Consider the following 23,480-nt stretch of genomic DNA (forward strand, 5'->3'; position numbering starts at 1 on the left):
TTGCGTCTGTGTTCATCAAGGATATTGGTCTGTAGTTCTCTTTTTTGGTGGGATCCTTGTCTGGTTTTGGGATCAAGGTGATGCTGGCCTCATAGAATGAGTTTGGAAGTTTTCCTTCCATTTCTATTTTTTGGAACAGTTTCAGGAGAATAGGAATGAGTTCTTCTTTAAATGTTTGGTAGAATTCCCCTGGGAAGCCGTCTGGCCCTGGGCTTTTGTTTGTTTGGAGATTTTTGATGACTGTTTCAATCTCCTTACTGGTTATGGGCCTGTTCAGGTTTTCTATTTCTTCCTGGTTCAGTTGTGGTAGTTTATATGTCTCTAGGAATGCATCCATTTCTTCCAGATTGTCCAATTTGTTGGCGTAGAGTTGCTCATAGTATGTTCTTATAATTGTCTGTATTTCTTTGGTGTTAGTTGTGATCTCTCCTCTTTCATTCATGATTTTATTGATTTGGGTCCTTTCTCTTTTCTTTTTGATGAGTCTGGCCAGGGGTTTATCAATCCTATTGATTCTTTCAAAGAACCAGCTCCTAGTTTCATTGATTTTTTCTATTGTTTTTTTGGTTTCTATTTCATTGATTTCTGCTCTGATCTTTATGATTTCTCTTCTCCTGCTGGGTTTAGGGTTTCTTTCTTGTTCTTTCTCCAGCTCCTTTACGCGTAGGGTTAGGTTGTGTACTTGAGACCTTTCTTGTTTCTTGAGAAAGGCTTGTACCGCTATATATTTTCCTCTCAGGACTGCCTTTGCTGTGTCCCACAGATTTTGAACTGTTGTGTTTTCATTATCATTTGTTTCCATGAATTTTTTCAATTCTTCTTTAATTTCCTGGTTGACCCATTCATTCTTTAGAAGGATGCTGTTTAGTCTCCATGTATTTGGGTTCTTTCCAGCTTTCGTCTTGTGATTGAGTTCTAGCTTCAGAGCATTGTGGTCTGAAAATATGCAGGGAATAATCCTAATCTTTTGATACCGGTTGAGACCTGATTTGTGACCCAGGATGTGATCTATTCTGGAGAAGGTTCCATGTGCACTAGAGAAGAATGTGTATTCTGTTGCTTTGGGATGAAATGTTCTGAATATATCTGTGATGTCCATCTGGTCCAGTGTGTCATTTAAGGCCTTTATTTCCTTGTTGATCTTTGGCTTGGATGATCTGTCCATTTCAGTGAGGGGAGTGTTCAAGTCCCCTACTATTATTGTATTATTATTGATGTGTTTCTTTGATTTTGTTATTAATTGGTTTATATAGTTGGCTGCTCCCACGTTAGGGGCATAGATATTTAAAATTGTTAGATCTTCTTGTTGGACAGACCCTTTGAGTAGGATATAGTGTCCTTCCTCATCTCTTATTATAGTCTTTGGCTTAAAATCTAATTGATCTGATATAAGGATTGCCACCCCAGCTTTCTTCTGATGCCCATTAGCATGGTAAATTGTTTTCCACCCCCTCACTTTAAATCTGGAGGTGTCTTCGCGTCTAAAATGAGTTTCTTGTAGGCAACATACTGATGGGTTTTGTTTTTTTATCCATTCTGATACCCTGTGTCTTTTGATTGGGGCATTTAGCCCATTAACATTCAGGGTAACTATTGAGAGATATGAATTTAGTGCCATTAGTAGCCTGTAAGGTGACTGTTACTGTATATTGTCTCTGTACCTTTCTGATCTACTACTTTTAGGCTCTCTCTTTGCTTAGAGGACCCCTTTCAATATTTCCTGGAGAGCTGGTTTGGTGTTTGCAAATTCTTTCAGTTTTTGTTTGTCCTCAAAGCTTTTGATCTCTCCTTCTATTTTCAATGATAGCCTAGCTGGATAGAGTATTCTTGGCTGCATTTTTTCTCATTTAGTGCTCTGAATATATCATGCCAGCTCTTTCTGGCCTGCCAGGTCTCTGTGGATAAGTCTGCCGCCAATCTAATATTTTTACCATTGTATGTTACAGACTTCTTTTCTCGGGCTGCTTTCAGGATTTTCTCTTTGTCACTAAGACTTGTAAATTTTACTATTAGGTGACGGGGTGTGGACCTATTCTTGTTGACTTTGAGGGGGGTTCTCTGCATCTCCTGGATTTTAATGCTTGTTCCCTTTGCCATATTAGGGAAATTCTCTCCAATGATTCTCTCCAATAGACCTTCTGCTCCCCTCTCTGTTTCTTCTTCTTCTGGAATCCCAATTATTCTAATGTTGTTTCGTCTTATGGTGTCACTTATCTCTCGAATTCTCCCCTCATGGTCCAGTAGCTGTTTGTCCCTCTTTTGCTCGGCTTCTTTATTCTCTGTCATTTGGTCTTCGATATCACTAATTCTTTCTTCTGCCTCATTGATCCTAGCAGTGAGAGCCTCCATTTTTGATTGCACCTCATTAATAGCTTTTTTGATTTCAACTTGGTTAGATTTTAGTTCTTTAATTTCTCCAGAAAGGGCTTTAATATCTCCAGAGAGGGTTTCTCTAATATCTTCCATGCCTTTTTCGAGCCTGGCTAGAATGTTCAGAATCGTCATTCTGAACTCTTGATCTGACATATTACCAATGTCTGTGTTGATTAGGTCCCTAGCCTTTGGTACTGTGTCTTGTTCTTTTGTTTGTGGTGATTTTTTCCGCCTTGTCATTTTGTCCAGATAAGAGGGTATGAAGGGGCAAATAAACTACTAAAAGGGTGGCAAAGACCCCGGAAAAATGCGCTGTAACCAAATCAGCAGAGACCCCAAATTGTGGGGGGGAGAAAGGGGATAAAAACAGGTTCTGAAAAAAAAAAAAAGAAAAAGAAAAAAATTTAAAAAATAAAACAAGTAAAAAAATATAAAAAAGAAAGAAAAAATATATATATTTAGATGAACTAGTCAAAAAACGTTAAAAAAGAAAAGGGTAAAAGTTTTAAAAAATTTAGCAGAAGAAGAAAAAAGAAAAAAGAAAAAAAAATTGAAAAAAGAAAAAAAAATTGAAAAAAGAAAAAAAAATTGAAGTAGCCGCAAGACTAAAGAATCATGGGGAGAAAGCCATGAGTTCCGTGCTTTGCTTTCTCCTCCTCTGGAATTGCTCTGCTGTCTTAGGAATTGAATCTGCTTTCTCCTTGATAGATGAACTTCGTCCTGGCTGGATATTTTGTTGATCTTCTGGGGGAGGGGCCTGTTGTAGTGACTCTCAAGTGTCTTTGCCCGAGGCGGGATTGCACCGCCCTTACCGGCGGCCGGACTAAGTAATCGGCTCGGGTTCGCTTTTGGGAGCTTCTGTTCCCTGAACGCTTTCCGTAGAGTTCCGGAACACGGGAATGAAAATGGTGGCCTCCCAGTCTCTGGCCCGGAGGAGCCGAGAGCCCGGGGCCCCACTCCTCAGTGCGCCCCCAGAGGACAGCACCCAATCACTCCCGTATCCCCAGCCTCTAGCCGCGCTCCGAGCTCACCCAGCCCGCGACCAGTTCAAGGTAACCCCGAGCTGAGAGTTCAGTCCTCGGCTCTGTGTCTGAAGCCGGCTTCTCCGTTCTAATACCTGCGAGCTCTCCGACACTCCGACACCCCCCGATCCTTCTGTGACCCTGCGGGGCCTGGGGCCACGCTGACTCTGCATGGGCTTCACCCGGGTTTAGCCCCTGGAGCAATGTCCCTCAGTGGAACAGACTTTTAAAAGTCCTGATTTTGGGGCACCTGGGTGGCTCAGTGGGTTAAAGCCTCTGCCTTTCGCTCAGGTCATGATCCCGGGGTCCTGGGATCGGGCCCCGCGTCGGGCTCTCTGCTTGGCAGGGAGCCTGCTTCCTCCTCTCTCTCTCTCTCTCTCTCTCTGCCTGCCTCTCTGCCTACTTGTGATCTCTGTCTGTCAAATGTATAAATAAAATCTTAAAAAAAAAAAAAAAAAGTCCTGATTTTGTGCTCCGTTCCTCCGCCGCTTGCCGGGAGCCGGCCCCTCCCCCCCGCGGTCTATCTTCCCGTCGTTTTAGATTCACTTCTCTGCCAGTCCTACCTTTCAGAAAGTGGTTGATTTTCTGTTTCTAGAGTTGCTGTTCTTATTCTCTTCGCTCTCCTGTTGGATTTGTAGGTGTTTTCTATGTTTAGATAAGCTATCGAGCTGATCTCCTGTTACCTGATGTAGTCTCAGGCTGCTACTTCTCCGCCATCTTGACTCCTCCCTCATTGAACTTCTTTATGACCATTACTTTGAACTGATTGTCTGGTATTGCTCATCTCCATTTCATTTAGTTCTTTTCCTGGGATTTTGTCTTATTCTTTTATTTGGGCATATTCCTCATTTTGCTAAGTCTGTTTCTGTGATTTAGGTAGATCAATTAGATCTCCCATTCTTAAAGGATTGGCTTTGTGCAGGTGTCCTGTGGGGCCCAATAGCACAAACCCACCAGGTTACCTGAGTCAGGTACCCCAGGATTATCCCCTGTGTGGATTTTGTACACTATTCTATTGTGGCTGGTTCACAACTGGTATGGAATCTGGTGTGCAGAGCTGTTCCCTGGCATGGCTCTCTGCAAAGTCTGGCCACAACTGCTATGGCCCGGCTGGTGAGTAGAACTGATCCCTGGCCCATCTAGCTGAGAGGTCTGGCTGCTGCTGTTCTAGACATTGTGCAAGGCTTGCCATGAGGTCTGGCTGTGACTAGTTACAGGTGTTCTAGAGTGTGGTGCTGGCCCCCCATGACGATCGTGCTTGGGATGGGTTCTAGTGGCAGCCAAGGCTATCTACCAGGAGCACTAGGGTGGGTGCCTGCCAAGAGCCCTGGGATAGGGTGCTGCTTGGGAGAGGCTCTGGTGCTGAGTAAGCAGTGCTAGCACAGTAGATTGAGAGTGTCAGAAATGGTGCTCAAGGGTGCTGGGCCAGCTAGGTTAAAAACAAGTGGGATGGGGGAAGGTACATGCCAGTGCTTTTGTCCTTGAAGACTCTTCCAGAAGATACCTCTAAGTTGGTACATACCCTAAAATTAGTCAATGAATCTCCTTCAGATATAGCCTGGGTACTTTTCAAAATGGTGCCTGTGCACTGGGACTCAGAGCAAGTGGGATTGTAGGCACACTTCATAAGAGTGGAATCTCCATTTCCTACTGCTCTCTAGGTCTCCTGACCAAACCTTATAGGTGTCTTCCCAATGCCTGTCCCCGGGGCCTTGAAGGCCAGTTTTGAGCTTGGGACTCCTGCATGTGTGTTATCACACCAGAGGTGTGGGTGTCGACAAAACTGTCTCTGCCCTTTCTACCAATCAATGTGCTTTTTCTTTGTACCATTAATTGGTTTTAATCTGTTCCTCTGTAGTTTGTTCTCAGGGATAGTTCTATATGTAACTGTAGGTTTTCTTATGCCCCTGTGAGCTCAGGATCATCCCCCTCCACCATCTTGATTCCATTTACCCAGTTTTAAATTGGATTGGATTTTGCTGTTGAGTTTCAGGAGTTCTTTATGTATTTTGGATATTAACCCCTTATCAGATAAATTGTTTGCAAATATTTTCCACATCCCTTAGGTTGTCTTTTCATTTTGTTGATAGTTTCTTTTGCTGTGCATGAGCTTTTTAGTTTGATGTACTTGCCCTTGTTTGTCACATTTTGGTACTTGTGCTTTTGGGTGTTATATCCCAAAAAAGCCTTTCCAAGACCCATGTCAAGGAGTGTTTTTCTTCAGTTTTCTTCTAGGAGTTTTATGATTTCTGGTCACGCATTTAAGTCTTTAATCCATTTTGATTTAATTTTTGTGGGTGGTATAAGGGTCTAGTTTCATTATTTTAGATGTGAATATCCCATTTTCCCAGCACTATTTATGAAGAGACTGTCTTTTCTCCATTAAATATTCTTGGCTTTCTTCTCATATATGGAAAACTAATATTAACCATATATGCATGGGTTTATTTCTGGGCTTTTCATTCTGTTCTGTTTGTCTGTTTTTATGCTAGTACCATACAATTTTGATTACTTGAGATTTATAATAGCTTGAAGTCTTCTTCCCCAGGATTCTGCTGGTTATTTGGGATCTTTTATGGTTATATATAAATTTGATTTTTTTTTTTTTGCCAAAATATAAAAAACAAACAAGCTTAAAAGTGGCTAGAGCATAAAAGACATTAGCCGATCTCAATCCAAGAAATGTTAAAAGAAGTCTTTGAGGAAGCAGCAAAATCATATCAGAGGGAAAGATACTTTTAGAATGATGTTGCAGTCCTGGAAAAATAAATTCTCTGTGTGTGTGACACATGTTCATGAAAAAATACATGTAAGCAAAAATAACTCACATCACACAGAAATTAACACCTAAGTGTCTGATATATGTATGTATGTATACATACACCATTTGGGATTACTCCTACATATGTGAACTGACACCAAATATACTGCTTTGCAACCTGTTACATTTTACTTTACAATATAGAATGAATATATTTTCATACATATGTGCATGAAACTTTCCAACTGAAAAACAGATCTGGAAAATGGGTCAAAATACAAAATCTGATGAGATTCTAGTACCAAGGAAACTAAAGGAAATTTAGCAAAACAAAATTTCTCCGGATGAGTAAAAGTCAAATGAAGGTCAAAGATACAGCAGAAAATGTTAACAGAAAGAAACCAAGAGCCAGATATTAATATCAGACTCCCCCCACCAAAAAGAAAGAAAGAAAAAAAAAAGCCTAAAGGACACAAGATAAGGATGACAGCATGAATGTCTTTGCTTCCATTGCATCATCACAAACTTGTTTATTCTTATCTCTCCCCTAAGCCTTTCCAACACATCTGTACCTCTTATTTTAAGGTCCAAATCCCTCATGGGAATGTCCTTATTAAATCCCCAGTCAGGTCAAGTCAGCTCTCCTCTAAGATTTCCTTTGTTTCCTGGCTTCTTTGGAAGGTTGAGGATTTCTTTCTGCCTCCTGTGGTACATCTTCCAAAGGGTAGTCTGCCTTGGCTGTTAGCATATTTGGTGGTTTTCCTCAATTTTCTTCAGAGGACTTTTACATGTTGAGTAATTTTATGTTGTTGTTGTTGTTTTCTAATAAATTAATCCTACAGGGATCCAGGGGATTTTCCTCCTCATTCCTCACTTTTTAGCAATATGGAGCTCAAGAATGTATTGTATTAATCCTTGATCTAAAAGACATTTAATGGAATTAGAGTAGGCCTTTCTTCTATCTCTCTCTCTCTTTTTTTTTTTAAACTTTATTTCAGAATAGCCTCTCAAAAGTATCTTGGCTTCCATATATCAAAATAATGGCTTATATTGCTGGCCCTTGATTCTTAATATTAATAACTAGTAGATTTAACAGTAGATATGCATTAAACTCAACATATTTCTCCTCTCCTCACCCTCCCATTGCTCTCTATTTCACATTTCTCATTTATGTTTACCATGATATGAATATAGCTTTTACTAGAAATGCAGGAGAATTCTTCTGTTAAATTTACTCGAACATCTTTCATTTTACCTAGAATTATCAATTTCCTTGTTCATTCATTTGCTTAAATTTCCATGATGAGTCATTTTTTTCCATATGTGGACCATCATACCCTATCAGACAACTATCAATATTATTGGCTCATTGATCTGGATCCCTCCTTCATCACTCTTCCTGGGATGTCCATTGGGAACCATCCTGGGAATTGCTTTTATTGTTCTCATATGCTTCCTTGACTATATTTCTTTTTGTAATTAGCTCTTTGGAACTGTGGAGGTCAATAACTTTCTGAGAAGGAATCCATAGGACTTTAAAAATCGGGGGAGGGGATTGGAGGGATCATACTCGTATTTGGAAATGGTTTTGTCCGTAGTAAAATTTTTTTCCCCTTAAGTCCTTGAGTTGATTTATTTTCCACAAATTTCTTTGTTCTTCTCTGTGGAATTGTTTTTTTTGTTTTGTTTTGTTTTTTGTTTTTTTTTTTATTTATTTGACAGACAGAGGTCACAAGTAGGCAGAGAGGCAGGCAGAGAGGGGGGAAGCAGGCTCCCTGCTGAGCAGAGAGCCCGATGTGGGGCTCGATCCCAGGACCTTGAGATCATGACCTGAGCCGAAGGCAGAGGCTTTAACCCACTGAGCCACCCAGGCGCCCCGGAATTGTTTTAACTTGAGAGTGGATATCCAAGATTTGTCTCTAAATTCATTTTTTCATTGCCCATTTCTTCTTCTTCTGACTTCTTTTTTTTAAGATTTTATTCATTTATTTGACAAGCAGAGACCACAAGCAGGCAGAGAGGCAGGCAGAGAGAGAGGAGGAAGCAGGCTCTCTACTGAGCAGAAAGTCCAATGTGGGACTCCATCCCAGGACCCTGGGATCATGCCGAGCTGAGGGCAGAGGCTTTAACCCACTGAGCCACCCAGGTGCCCTTTCTTGTTCTAAATTTTGAGAAATTTTTCTCACCTATATTTCTCAACACTTTAATTGAACAGTTTTGAAAAAGCATTTTCCTGCTTTTGTGGCTCTGGAAGTAGATTGAGCAAAGGGCTTGATAGTTCAGTAGTTCATATAAAGGATTTTATTTAACTTTGCTGTTTTTTATCTCATTCTCACCATTTACCTGGAGTTTTGGGGTCCATACTTCTCAGTTTTCCTATGAGAATAAACCTTGAGTCTCCTTCCTGGGGCAGGGACAGCTTGACTGTGCCTGGTGGAGAACAGGACCTGGGGGTCCAAACACTGTATTCAGATAGTAAATCATTCTCTTGCTTTCACCTCCTTTCTCTTGGTCTATATTCCTTACTGCCAACCCCAACACTTTATAGTCTGGAATCTGTGAAGCGTTCTTTGGAGTAAGTTTACACTTCAGGTTCTTTCATGTTGCTTCCTTGATTCTAAAGTTTTTATATGTTTAATATTATTGTCACTTAAGTGACAAAAGGGAGAAGATATACATGTTTTTGGCCAATTCATTTTTAAAACAAAAGTTTAATGTCGTATCATAAAGCTGTCATATGGGAAAGGAACAGAACACTTGAAATCAACACCCTCTACTACAAATGACAAAAGACATTTCTAGTTTGTGACAAAAATGCAGAAGCAGGAAAATCATACTGTTTCAGAAATCAAGAAAATCTGAACTATGGTAGTGATAGGATTGGGTAGAAGAGTGTGAGTAAGAGAGAGGTTTAGGAGATGGTTCAACGAAATTTAATGACTAGCTGAATTTGGGGGTGAATGGAATGAATGGAATAGAAAATTGAGGGTGATTTCAAGGCTTTGACTTCATGACTAGATGGAAGCCATTGCCATTCTTTACACAGAGAATATGGGAGTAAGATTAGCAGAACAGTAGATGAGTTCAGGTTTTAAACTTACTGAATTTGAGATGCCTGGGGTTCACCCAAGCAGGGATGGTCACCAGCTAGTTATTTTGTTCTTAAATCCAATGACTGCGGCATGTACTAGAGTCATCCTTCATGGTGTAATTGTAATGAGCTATAATAATTCTATTTGTTGGTATAGCAGTATTTTCAGATCCCTTGACTCAGTAGATATAAGTAATGTAGTGAATCCATTTCAGAAGCATTTGCCTTCATTTGAAATGAGAAGGAATTATAAGACCTCCGAGATTCATGCTTATAGCATTAAGAGATCAAACAGAGAGAGCAGGCTCTGAAGCCTAGAATTTGGCTTGTCAGGGTGCATAATTTCCTTTCTTATAAAAATGAATTATTTGTCCTCCAGTCATCTGGAAGTGAATAAATATTAAAACAGGAACTCCAAAATACCCCAAGGACCACCTAAAGTCTTCTAACCTTAAAAATTACATCAAGTAAAACTATTTTCAGGTTTGCTGCTGAAGTGAAGTTTTGAAAGCTTAACAGCTTGTGATGGGCTTGCTTAGAATAAAAGTAGCTTGGAAGCATCATGTCACACACATTCTTTTTCTCTTATTTTCTTTAGTTGCATCAGAAAAGTCATGCTTTCAAATAAAGTGAATCCTTTCGGTTTCATAGGTCTTTGTATTTTTTTTTTTTTTTTTTTTTTTTTTTACCCAACAAGTTTTTTTTTTTTTTTTTTTTCCCCCAGTCATTCTTTTCTCCCATTCATTCTCTGAAAAGATATTTAATAGATAACTACCATATGACTCAGGGTTAGACTGGCCAGAATGTCAAATCGGCGGATGTATTGTTGGTTTGCAACCCTCTTGGATGCTTTCTAGATCTGAAATTTGCTCCTGTACTCAGGACTGGGAGAGGCTAAAAAAAGAGGCAGACCATTCCAGTTTGGTGGGTGGAAGCTTGAATAAGGCTCCACATGAGCCTTGTCTTGTGGGGCAGCAAAGCAAATGGATCCCCATGCCACCCTCCAGTTCTTAAAAGTTTATAAAGAAGCCCTAAAGCTTTGCTCAGTCATGTATACTGTACAGTGTTTTCAACACCACATCACCATCTCAAGGCTATGGCCTTGGAACAGCCTCTGGGAACAGGAAGCGTAAATGGAAACCACATTCTAAGGATGGTGAGGAGGCCCAAATGCCCTGGTCCAGCTCACAAGTACAGTAGCCTTTGTCTTTTTGATGATCTTCCCCAACATGTGTTTAATGGCCGTTAGATTAGATAGCAGTGAAAGTTGCGTCAAGGGTGGTAGTGATAGTAGCAGTTAGGCAAGACGGAAAAGACAGAAAAAGCACTCTCCTTGTTTTTGTGGTTTTTTTTTTTTCCCCCTCTCATATATGGTCCTATACTCTATAATGAAAGACACTTTTAGAATGATGTTGCAGTCCTGGAAAAATAAATTCTCCAAAGTAGCTCACAGTTTAGTAAACAGTAGACATCTACTGACCATGTTGAAATGAAATATATTTTTGGAAAAATAATATCAGAAAGTTAGCCAATATATCACTCAAGCACTTGTTTTCACTGATACAAAAAGAAACTTGTGACTAATATTTTTGATAGTTTTCTTTATTTGAAATATTTCCCATGTAAAAATTAAATACCTAAGTCATGGTCTGACTTTCTGATTTTTTTTCCAAATATTTGTTTGAAAGAGAGAGAGAGAGGGAGAGAGAGAATGAGTCAGGGTAGGGGCAGAATCTCAAGCAGACACCCGGCTTAAGCATGGAGCTTAACACAGGTCACCATCCCACAATCCTGAGATCATAACCTGATCCAAAATCAAGAGTTGAAAGCTTAACCTACTGAGCCACCCAGGGGTCCCTGACTTTTTTTTAATATACCAATAATCGAACAGAATAAGGCTGAAAATAAGGACTACCTGGTACAAGGGTATGGGAAAGGTTATAACAAAAGAAAATTTGTATTGTAGGTGATAATCATTCAAAAATCAATATAAACCTTTCCAAGCCTGTCTAACATAGTATATGACACACTTGTATTGCTTGATGTATACAAGTATGTGCTAGACATGGAATTAATATGTAGAACTTGTTATAAAGATGATTACCTGGCTCCCGTCTTTTGAAGGAGCTCACAATCTGCAGAGAGGCAGTAAAATAAGGCAGTCTTTGAAATTTATGGTATTAACCCAACTTTGGAACTCAACTGAGTACTGGAGGAGAATTGACTTTCAATGACACTGTTTTCCTACAGAATGAAAACTCAGCTATTGGTTTAAAAGGTATTAGAGTGATAGACAACACATATGGGAAATAGTTTCCTCTCAAACCTTTGTATTAAATAGGATTATTCCCATTAATTCCAGATGGTTTTGCTGTCCACTTTTAAGGAAACGTGAGACTAGATTAGACCATCTCTTAAGCCCTCTTTATTTTCATTCTAGGATTATATAAAAAGAGCAAAACATAGTTTGAAATGAAAGTTCTCATTAGGGGATTTGAGTTGAATCTTGAGGGAATTGAAATTTTAATCCTTTATACTAAGTTACCGAGAACTGGTATGAGCAAAAGAGAGAGCGATGGTTTCTTGACTGTGTGTGATACCACACCTTGCAAAACAGTAAAACGTGCTTCAGATAGAATTTTCCAAGCCTCTTTTGTTTTTGATTCTGTAGCTGATTTTTGAAGACAATGGTTTGACAATAATTTTTGTTACTTCTACAAAAATGTATTTTAGCAAGCCCTTTAAATTAAAATCACAAACAATGTAGGTGAACAAAAAATTATCAAGTATGTAGTAGATTTGATACTGTCTCCAAGTATACCAGATTTCCTCTCTAGCCTGCCATAGAATGTAGATTTACCTCCAAAACTAGTAAGAATTATTGGTGATCAAAGGAGAGGGGCTTGTCTTTCATTTAGTTGTAACTTTATGTTTTCTCTCCATTTCTATTATTTTGATGGAAAACTAGTGGCAGTAGATTAAAGAGGTAAAAATATACAGTCAGCTGGATTTTTCTTCATGGTTCGACTCCGTGATTACAGGAGAATGAGTCTGCCATGGGGAATACTACAGATTCAAGCAACTCTATACACAGAGGCACTCCTCAGCAAATTCAAAAGGGGGAGCATTCCATGTGGCTGTTCGATCTTGGGGTTGTTTTTTGCTTTTATACATTCATCTGGGAGGAAATCTGGTCTATGGAATGAGAGTCAGAACCTGGAATGTGGGTGCAGACTTCCAAATCATTTACCTAGAGTGTGATTCCTGCCCTTTCCACCTTTTATGAGGATATCCCACTACCTTTTTTATCTTCTACACCCCTGCATTGACAGATGTTTCCTAGGATGTTTCCTAGGGTCTTTTCCATGTGTGACTGTCTTAGCCTCCAACTAAAGGTTTACAAAACCCAGAGCTAAAAGTATCAGGTTCTTTGCCAGCAGAGGCAAAATCTGAACAAACTATATTTTCCAACAGATAGAAATACTTTTGCTTTTAATCTTCAGAATAATCCGTATACTGTTAGCTCTGTGTGTGCAGGCACTCACTCTTATCAAGGGATAAGAGGTAGAATCCTGAAATAGTGTGGATTATAAATTGCAGGGGTGGGGCCGGAGATCTTATGGGTGAATAATCCCTCGCTTCCTGCCAAATCTGTTCAGATGGATTGTGAAAAACATTCCCTATCAAAGTCCCTCTGTTTTAGTGACAACACCACCTTCCTTAGGCCTTAGCCGTCAAGAAGAGGTCTATTCTAAACATCCTAAGTATGGCTGCAGGCCTTCTGTTAAAAGTAGAAATATTAATAGATAGTTTTGAATCCGGGAAATTCTGCAAGAGACAAATAGTACTTCACAAAAATCTCTACCAGGAGGGGTAGAAAATGTGTCATTATTCTGTTTGTTAGGTCGAATGAGATCTGAATGCAAATCAACTTCTGTGTTTTCAGTGTATATCCTTGGAAGTGAAATTCCTGTCTATGTTTTGAAGACTTGTAGTGAGGAGATTACAAGAATAAAATAATGAGTTTCATGGTAACTGGTTTCAAAATGATTAAAAGAGGCTTTCACTCATCAGAAGAAAAATGTAATTGAATATTATTTGAACATTATAACTCTAGCCATATGACATCTTTTGTGAAAATTAATGATTATTATTTTTCTGGACTATTAAGCAGAGCCTGGAGCAAAGATCAGAGTTGTTTTGTTGTGAATTTTCTTCCTCATGAACTTTGGTGCCTAATATAATTACTACCCACCCCCCCTTTTCTTTAAAGTGATTTCCTTGCAGAGAATTTATTAGCTTCATGAATGACTTCCATTAGAGATTACATCGCTAACAGGCAGCGATGGAAAGCTTGATGACTTAGTTCTTCTTCTGGCAACTTCACATTAGAGTAAACAGTTGCCTTCCAAAAGCTCACACCCCATTGCACTTTCTTTAACACATAATGCTTATTTACAGGGTTATCACTAGGATAAATGAATCAAAGAGTTCTGCCTGTACGAGTTGGTGATGACTCTTACTCTTCCTGGTGAGAGAGCAGGGTGTTATGCACACTAAACTTTGATGGAGCGAGCACGACCTTCTCCTTTCTCCCTGAATTTATACCAGAATTGCTGCATTGGTAAATGAAGCATACTTACCATTTCATGTTGACTTGACACTTGAAAAAGCATCCTCCTGTTTATATGATATGATGAGGTAGATATTAAGAACCCAAGGCTCCTACATACCTCCCTTAACAGTCTCCCATTGCACCAAAAGTTCTATAAACGTCAAATCAGTTAAACATAGAATAGTTACATGATCTTGCAAGAAAATGACTTTATTATGTTCTTATAAGAAAGTAAAGTCGATGCCTAAACTCCAGGGGCTTTTGTTCTCCTTTTTAAGAGCACTGACCCAGTTATAAAGCAGATCAAGTCAGAACTGCTCTGCTTGAATCTGGGGTGGCGGGTGCTGAGTCCTAGGTGCCAAGCCTTTCCTCGCCCAGTGAAGCTCTTCAGGAGCTCAGGGCTTCTCAGAACACAATTTGAAGCCCACTAGGCAACATGACCTCTAAAACAAACAAACAAACCAAACAAACCAAACAAAAACAAAGAAAACCACAAAGCAAAAAAACCCTTTTGGTTCTGAGATAACGAAGATTCCAGCAAGCAATTTTTGTTCGCATGTTATTTTTTCCGTACTCTGCTTTGCCCCATGTGTCAGTGATCGGGTATCTTGGTAAATGGAAAAGCCAAAGAATACTTGAGGGCATGAGGAGCTAGTCATGGGAGGCCGGGAACAATGGAATGGGTTGTTGGTAGTAAATAAGGAGATATGAAAGGAGCTGTGGCTCATCTTTAAAGGTTATTTCACTCTCTAGTCTTTCCTTCCTTTCCTAGGGACAATCACCATAAAAAAATCACAAGTATATTCTTCCAGGATGTATTATAATTTTACTATCCGTAAATATAGAAATGATGCCTTGCTAGATAATTCTGTCATCCTTGCACAGGGTCCATGCTAATCTTCTCTATATCGTTCCAATTTTAGTATATGTGCTGCCGAAACGAGCATTCCAGACTAGATAATTCTGGAACTTGCTTTTTAAACTCAGTGTTACATTAGAAACTACTTTCTGTGGATCCTGGGAAACAAACTGAGGCTTGTGGAGGAGGGGGAGGTGAGGGGATGGGTGAGCCTGGTGGTGGGGATTAAGGAGGGCATGTATTGGATGGAACACTGGGTGTTGTGCATAGACAATGAATGTTGGAACATGAAGAAAATAAAATTATGATGTTAAAAAATGTTAAAAAACCTGCATTCATGCCTATGGGTCTAACTCATTCATTTAAATGTATTTTACCATATAAATACATTAAAATTATTCCTTGTTAATAGGAAAAATATGGTATTTCATATTCCATATTCCAATGACAAATAATGTAGTAAAGGTCTTTTTATTTGTAATCTGCTACATAAGTATAAGATTATCTTGTTACATGCCTAACAGAGTTGGGCAATTGGGTGAGCAAATTTCAACCTTCCTAGAAACTGTGATTTCAATTTCAGAAGCGTTCATATACATTTTTAACAGTACTTGATGGAAGTTTCCATCCATAACAATTTGACAGTCTGAGATATTTGATTTTCTTTTCTGTTCCTGTGGTAGTGAAATAAGATATGAGTGCTTAATGTTAAGTTACACAATCCTCATAGCTGAACAGTTTAAGTGCCTTTTCCTATGTTAATTTCCTCTTAGGAAATGCATTTTTTTCTACCTGTTTTTCAAATTCTTTTATAGAGGCAAAGCTAATCCTCTGTTGTATGCTACAAATACATTTTCTTGCTCTGTTGTTGTTTCTTCTGATGTGACACATTTTTCATTCCTATTTGTGATAATTTATGCTTTCTGTGTCTTATGGCAATTTACACAGAGAACATATACCTATATATATGCATATAGATATAACACATATGTTCTATATATAAAATTTGTCCATATTTAGGTTTTAATGTACCGTGTTGTGAATTTTTAAATTAATTTTTTATTTAAATTCAATTTAATTAATATATATTGTATTATTTTCAGAGGTAGAATTTAGTGATTCATCAGTTGCATAAAACACCCAGTGCTCATTACTTCAAGTGCTCCCCTTAATGCCCATCATCTGATTACCCCTTCTCCCCATCCACCTCCTCTCAAGCCTCCATTTGTTTTCTATAGTTACAAGTCTATGATTTGCCTCCTTTATCTTATTTTACCTTCCTCTCTCCTATGTTTACCTGTTTTGTTTAATTCTGCATATGAGTGAAATCATATGATACTTATCTTTCTCTGACTTATTTTGCTTGGCATAAACCCTCTAGTTCCTGCCACATCATTGCAAATGGCGAGATTTCAGGTTTTTGATGGCTGAATAATATTCCTCTGTGTGTGTGTGTGTGTGTGTGTGTGTGTGTTTATAAAATCACACCTGCTTTATCCATTCATCTGTCAATGTACATTTGGGCTCTTTCCATATTTTGGTACCATGCTTAAATTTTTAAGAAATAACTACCTGTTTTCCAGTGTGATTATAGGGTAAACAAGTTTGAGTTGCTTCACATACTTACAAGCATTGTTATTGTTGTTCTTTAATTTTAGCCATTCCACAGGATAGGTCATGGTATCTAATTGTGGTTTTAAATTTTATTTCCCCGTGACTAATGATGACAGGCATCATTTTTGTGCTTTTTGGCCACTCGTGCATTTTCTTTTGTGAAGTGTCTGTTCAAATTTTTTGTCCAACTTTAAATTGGGTTGTAGTTTTGATTAAATACAACTCATTTTTAACAGTTTTTTTTAACTGCTTAATTAAAAAATAATAGGTTAATGGGATATTGAAAAGATAGTATAGAGATCACATATAACTTTTACTCTGTTTCCCTCAATATTTACATGTTATATAATTGGAGTACAATATAAAGACTAGGAATTTGACACTAGTATAATGTGTGTAAATATTTGTCATTTTATCATATATGTAGATCGTGAAACTATGATAGCAATCCAAATATAGAACTACTCCATCATGCTTGTGCTATTCCTGTGTAGTCTCTCTCATCCACCCCTCCCCTCCCATGTTTAGCCCTGCGTAACCCCTGTCAACAGCTAATCTGTTTTCCATCTGTAGAATTATATATAAATGGGCTCATGCAGTATCTGTCATCTGGATTTTTCTTTAACGTAATGCCTTTGAGATCTAAGTTGCTATGTGTGTCAGTTTGTTTTTATTGGCGAGTAGTATTTAAGGAATACTAATGTATCCCTGGGATGTATCACAGTTTCACTATTCACTTGTTGAGGGATATTTTGGTTGTTTCCAGTTTGAAGCTATTAAAATAAAGCTGTTACGAATGGTCATTTGTAAGATTTGTGTGAATGTTTCCTTTTTCCAGGATAAAGGCCAAGGAGTTCAATTGCTGCCTGTACTATAGACTTACAGTTAATTTTATAAGAAATGGTCAAACTATTTGAGAGTTATTATATCTTACATTGACAATGTATGAGAGACCCAGTTTCACTGCATCCTTTCCAGCATTTGGTATTGTCGATGTTTTTGTTATTTAACTGTACTAACACATAGAAACATTTCATCATGGCTCCAGTTTGCAGTTCCTGAATATCTAGTGATACTGATCATCTTTTCATATGCTTGTTTGTCATTAATATGTCCTCTTCAGTGAAATGTCTCTACATCTTTTGTCCATTTTCTAATTGTGTGTGTATGGTTGTGTTTGCTGTTGAGTTTTGAGAGTTCTTTATGTATTGTAGGTACTAGTTCCTTGTTTAGTATATGGTTTGCAAATGTTTTCTTCCAATGTATAGCTTTTCTTTAAATCCATTTTATATGGGATTTCCAAGAGCAAAGTTTTTAAGACCAACTTACTGACTTTTCTAGTTTTATATCATGTTTTTGATGTCATGATTAAGAACTCTTCCCGTTTTATGTCTTTGAAGACTTTTTCCCGAGTTAAGGTTTTTAAAAATTTTTATTTTAAACTTAAATATGATTCATTTTGAGATAATTTTTGCATTAAGATATGAGGTTTAGGTTGAGGGTGGTGTTTTTGCTTATAAATATCCAGTTGCTTGAGCACCAGTTATTTAAAAGTCTATCTTCCCTGAGTTGCTTTTGCATCCTTATAAAAAATAATCTGTGGGTGCCTGGGTGGTTGAATCATTAAGCATCTTTCTTTGGCTCAGGTCATGATCCCAGGATCCTGGGATTGAGCCCTGCATCAGGTTCCCTGCTCAGCAGGAAGCCTGTTTCTCCCTCTGCCATTCTTCCTGCTTGTCTTCCCTCTTTCTTTGTCTCTTTCTGTCAAAAAAAAAATCATAAAAAGATTTGTGTGGGTCTCTATCTAGGTTCTCCATTCTGTTACATTTATCAATGTTTAATATTTTCTGCTGGTATCACACAGTCTTGGTTACTATGATTATAAGTTGTGAAAAAAGAATTTATGTATTATACACACACATATATATAGTATGTTATTTTTACATATGTATATATATTATAGTGTCTGTGTGTGTGTGTATAAATAAAATCTGGAGACAGTTTGCATTTTGTATCTCAGAGGTTTCAATTCATGAACATGGTATACCTTTTCATGTATTAATATTTTCATTGATTATTCTCATCAATGTAGGGTGGGGATTTAAGTGACTGACAATTGTGGATTTGTCTACTTTTAAGTTGTATTAGCTTTTGTTTCACGTGCTTTGCAGCTCTGCATTTGGTTCATACTCATTTTGGATTGTTATCTTCCTGGTGGATTTACCTTTATCTCATTATATGTATGAGTCTCTCTTAGTTTTCTTTTGCTTTAAAGTCTACATTATCAGATATTAGGTTAGCTACTATATCCTTTTGATTGTATACTGTAACTTTTCCCATTTGCTTACTTTTAGCCTGTCTATATCATTATATTTGAGTTCCTGAGCATACAGTTAGGTAGTGATTTTTTTAATCTATCCCATTAAGCTTTTTTAATTTGATATATTTATGGTATTTTTAAAAATTTTTTTATTAATTTCTTTTCAGCATAACAGAATTCATTGTTTATGCGCCACACCCAGCTCCATGCCATATGTGCCTTCCATAATACCCACCACCAGACTTATCCAACCTCCCACCCTCCACCCCTTCAAAACCATCAGATTGTTTATCAGAGTCCATAGTCTCTCATGGTTCATCTCCCCTTCCAATTTCCCTCAACTCCCTTCTCCTCTCCATCTCCCTATGTCCTCCATGTTCTTTGTTATGCTCCACAAGTAAGTGAAACCATATGATTATTGATTCTCTCTGCTTGACTTATTTCACTCAGCATAATCTCTTCCAGTCCCGTCCATGTTGCTACAAAAATTGGGTATTCATCTTTTCTGATAGAGGCATAACACTCCATCGTGTATATGGACCACATCTTCCTTATCCATTCTTCCGTTGAAGGGCATCTTGGTTCTTTCCACAGTTTGGCGACCGCAGCCATTGCTGCTATAAACATTGGGGTACAGATGGCCCTTCTTTTCACTCCATCTGTATCTTTGGTGTAAATACCCAGTAGTGCAATTGCAGGGTCATAGGGAAGCTCTATTTTTTATTTCTTGAGGAATCTCCACACTGTTCTCCAAAGTGACTGCACCAACTTGCATTCCCACCAACAGTGTAAGAGGGTTCCCCTTTCTCCACATCCTCTCCAACACACGTTGTTTCCTGTCTTGTTAATTTTGGCCATTCTAACTGGTGTAAGGTGGTATCTCAATGTAGTTTTAATTTGAATCTCCCTGATGGCTAGTGATGATGAACATTTTTTCATGTGTCTGATAGCCATTTGTATGTCTTCATTGGAGAAGTGTCTGTTCATGTCTTCTGCCCATTTTTTGACATGATTATCTGTTTTGTGGGTGTTGAGTTTGATATATTTAGGCCCTTTATGTTTAATGCAATTATTGATAAGGCTTAAATCTGTTACTTTTTTCTTTGTCTTCTGTTTTCTCTGGTTTTCATTGCCTATCTTTTCTACATTTCTATAGATTGCTTGTACACTTTGAGTTTTTCAGTGTATCTCTTTGGATAACATTTTGAGTGACAATTCTTGGTATTGTGTTATGAATAAGTTTTTTATTGCTTCCTTGAAATTTGCTACAAACTACAACACAAACTTTTATCTTAGAATCATGAAGGTGGCAGGTCTGTTATAGCTACACTGGACTAAAGTCAAAGTGTCAGCACTGCTGTATTCCTTTCTAGAGTCTTAGGGAAGAATCTGTTTCAATGATTTTTCCAGCTTTTAGTTGGTACTTATATTTTTTGGCTCATAAACATTTTCCTCTATCTTCAAAACCAACAACTGTGTGTTGAACATTTTTTGAAAAGTTTATTTATTATTTGAGGAGGGGAGGGACAGAAGAAAATGGAAAGAATTCCCACTAGAGTCCCTGCTGAGCACAGAGTCAGACATAGAACTCAATCCCATGACCCTGAAATCATGACCTGAACTGAAACCCAGAGTTGGACGATCAACCAACTCTGTATGTTGAACTTTTTAATATTGTATCACTCTGACCTCATTAATTTACCTTCCTCTTCCACTTCTATTGTCCTTCTGATTACATTTGACCCACTAGATAACCCTGGATAATATTCCAGTATTAAGATTGGGTGATTAGGAAACTTAGTTCTGTCTGCAACTTTAATTTCCCTTTTAAATTAAATAAAGGTTCCAAGAATTATTAACATGGCTGTCTCTGGGGGCCATTAATTTCCCTACTACACATTATATATACATAATTTGTCAAAGTTGGCTGCTGAATACATTTTACCAGTTCTAGGGAAGTGCAAAAACCTTATCTACCACCATATTCCTTTATTCTTTCACATTTAAAGTAAAATTCCTTAAATATTTCCTCTATATACATTAAGAACCACATTAGATAGTGTAAAACGTTTTGTTTCAACCATTAAACATAATCTAGAAAACTCAAGAGGAAAAGGAAAGCATACTGTATATACCTATAGTTTTGTTTTATCGTTCACTCTCCTTTCTGGATGTTTCAAGACTCCTTTTTTAATTTCCTTTCTGTTCAGAAAATTTTCTTCCGCCATTCATTTAATGTAAGTTGGCTGGTTATAAAGTCTCAGTTTTCTTTCATCTGAGAATGTCTTGATTGCCTCTTCATTCCTGCGGATATGTTTTCACTGAATATGTAATCTTAGGTTGATCATTTTCTTCAGCACTTGAAAAGTGTTACACCATTCCTTTCTGCCTCTATGGTTTCTGATAGAAAATCTATTCTCATTCAAATTTTTTCTCCCCTATAGACAATTTGCCATTTCTCTTACTACTGTCAACATTTTTTTCTTTGCTTTTAGTTTTCAGAAGTTTGTGATCTGCCTTGATGTGAATTTTTCAGTTTTTCCTGTGTGTGGTTTATTAGCTTATTCTGCAGACTTGTGTTTTGTTTAGCATTTGCAAAACTTGAATTTTTCAGGCATTTTTTTTATTGAACACATTTCCAGCTCTGTTATGAATGTGTCCTCCCAAAATTCAGATGATAAAGCCCTAATTCCTACTTAATCGTATTTGAAAATAGGGCCTTTCAGAGTTAATGAGGTTTAGATAAGGTTATGAGGGTAGGGCTCAATGGTGGTTATCAGAATAGAGAGACCAAAGCTCACTCTGTCACAGGAGCATACAAAAAGAAGGTGGACCTCTGCAAGCCAGGAAGAGAGACCTTACCAAGAATCAAATCTAATAGCACCTTGATCTTGGACTTTCCAGTCTCCAGGACTATGCAAAGTAAATGTTGCTTAAGCTACTCAGTCTGATACATTGTTAAAGCAAAAATTGAGTAGACTCTATTCTTCTTTTTCCTGTCTTTCTAGGACTTCAGTGAGATGAATATTTTAACATTTTTTTAATCATAATCCCAAGTGTCCCTAACACTTGTTTTCAGGCTCTGTAGTTCAGACTGTGTAATTTCTACTGTTTTATATTCAAGTTCACTGATTTTTCTTTCACGTAGCTGTTGAGTCCATCCACTTAGTAATATTTCAGTTGCTGTATTTTTCATTTCTAAAATTTCCATTTGTTTATCTTATCTTCAATTTCTTTGAGACTGTCTACTCCTTCAGTAAAACTTCCTATTCATTGGTCCCAGACATATTTATAAGTATTATTGAAACCTTTTAAATTAGCTATGTTAAAAGCCTAGTTCAGATACTTTTAACATCTGGGTTATCACATTGGTAACTGTTGTCTTTTCTCATTCAGTTTGAGGTCCCTAGTATGACAAGTGATTTTAATATGGACATTTGGAGTATTGTCATAAGACTTTGGGTCTTACTTAAATCATGCATTTTGTCTTGTCTGACAGTGCTCCAGTACTTGAATGAGAACTCTGACTCCTTTCTTCTAGCTGGAGATGGAAATTTAGGTTTGTTTGTTTGTTTGTTTTTTCTAGGTGTTCTTAGACACCGAGCAGGAGAAACTTTTTGTTACTGCGGTGGGCATGACTGGGAGTTGAACCTTCCCACTGTTCCACTGGGTCTCTGTTTATACTACCCTAGCTTGGAAGGGAACATGTGCCTAATTGCTGCTTCCTGTGTAGACACTACTGATATTGAGGGGGTGATTTCTGTTATGTCTTTGCAGTGATGAAAATTCTTACTTTCCACTAGGCCTCTTTAAATGAAACTCCAGTGAGGAGGGAAAAGATTTCTCATTATTACTTTTGTATGGGAGAAGTTCAGGCTGTCTGTGATTTCCAACTCCCTGCTTGGTCTTCTCTGACAGCACTCAAGTCAGTATGGACGGTTGGAGTACTCATTACAATCCAGCAAAGGTAGAAGTCTAGGTACTCCTTTTGACCTTCATTGACAGGAGTGGAAATGGGGACCACAGGATTTTTTGTGTGTGATGTTTGACTGGAGTGGGTTAATTATCATTTGAGTGTTTCTGTCTGAGTGGCCTGTTCCTTTCTTGGTTCTTCTGCTAAAGAGAGTAGTTTTTTCCTGGAGCCTTTCTTGTCTGTGCCGTTGTTATCTCTGGGTTGTAATGTTCAGTTTGGGATATTTGAGGCAAACAGAAAACCCATAAAACTCATCAGTGTCTTATACTTTGAGTCAAAAGTCACTAGTCACTGTGCCATCTCTCCAACTTTCAGAGCTTTGTATGTGTTTATTTTATATATTATGTACAAAATTTTTAGTTTTATTTAGTGGGAGTAATAGGGACGGTAAGTCTACCCATTTTCTTTCTTTCTTTTTTTCTTTTTTTTCCTGGAAGCAAAAGTCTGATAGATTTTTATATTGTTAAAGCACTATTTTATTTTGGGGATAAATCCAATTTGGGTAAATGTGTACACCCATGTTGGATCAAATACAAAAGTTTTATTTAGGATTTTCTTATGAGTTCTCCTATATGATACTGTTATATAATATTAGTTTGTACCATTCTTTTCTGATTTTAATGGCAAGCTATACTAGCCTCAGGAAATATACTTTTCTTTCTGTTTACATTCTATGTGTTCACTTTACTTATATAGTCAAATTTGTATTACAGTGGTATTATCTGTTTAATATAGACTTCATAAAACTTTTAAAAAACCATCTGGTGTTCTGTCTTGGGGAGATTTTCCTACTGAATAAAGGTTCCTTAGTAATGGTTTTAGTTTCCTATATTTTTGAATAAATATTAGTAA

The 23,480-nt window shown here is 37.7% G+C and overlaps 1 protein-coding gene and 1 non-coding gene across 4 annotated transcripts in view; one reads left to right on the forward strand and one right to left on the reverse strand.

Moving 5' to 3' along the window:
* Positions 1-23,480, forward strand: part of UNC13C (unc-13 homolog C) — a 629,711-nt gene that overhangs the window by 130,152 nt on the left and 476,079 nt on the right. The window lies entirely within an intron of this gene.
* LOC123945332 lies at positions 14,702-14,809 on the reverse strand. Its single transcript, XR_006819175.1, has one exon. It is a non-coding gene; the product is annotated as a U6 spliceosomal RNA (small nuclear RNA).

This window comes from Meles meles, chromosome 6 (assembly GCF_922984935.1).
Source record: "Meles meles chromosome 6, mMelMel3.1 paternal haplotype, whole genome shotgun sequence".
NCBI lineage: Eukaryota > Metazoa > Chordata > Mammalia > Carnivora > Mustelidae > Meles > Meles meles.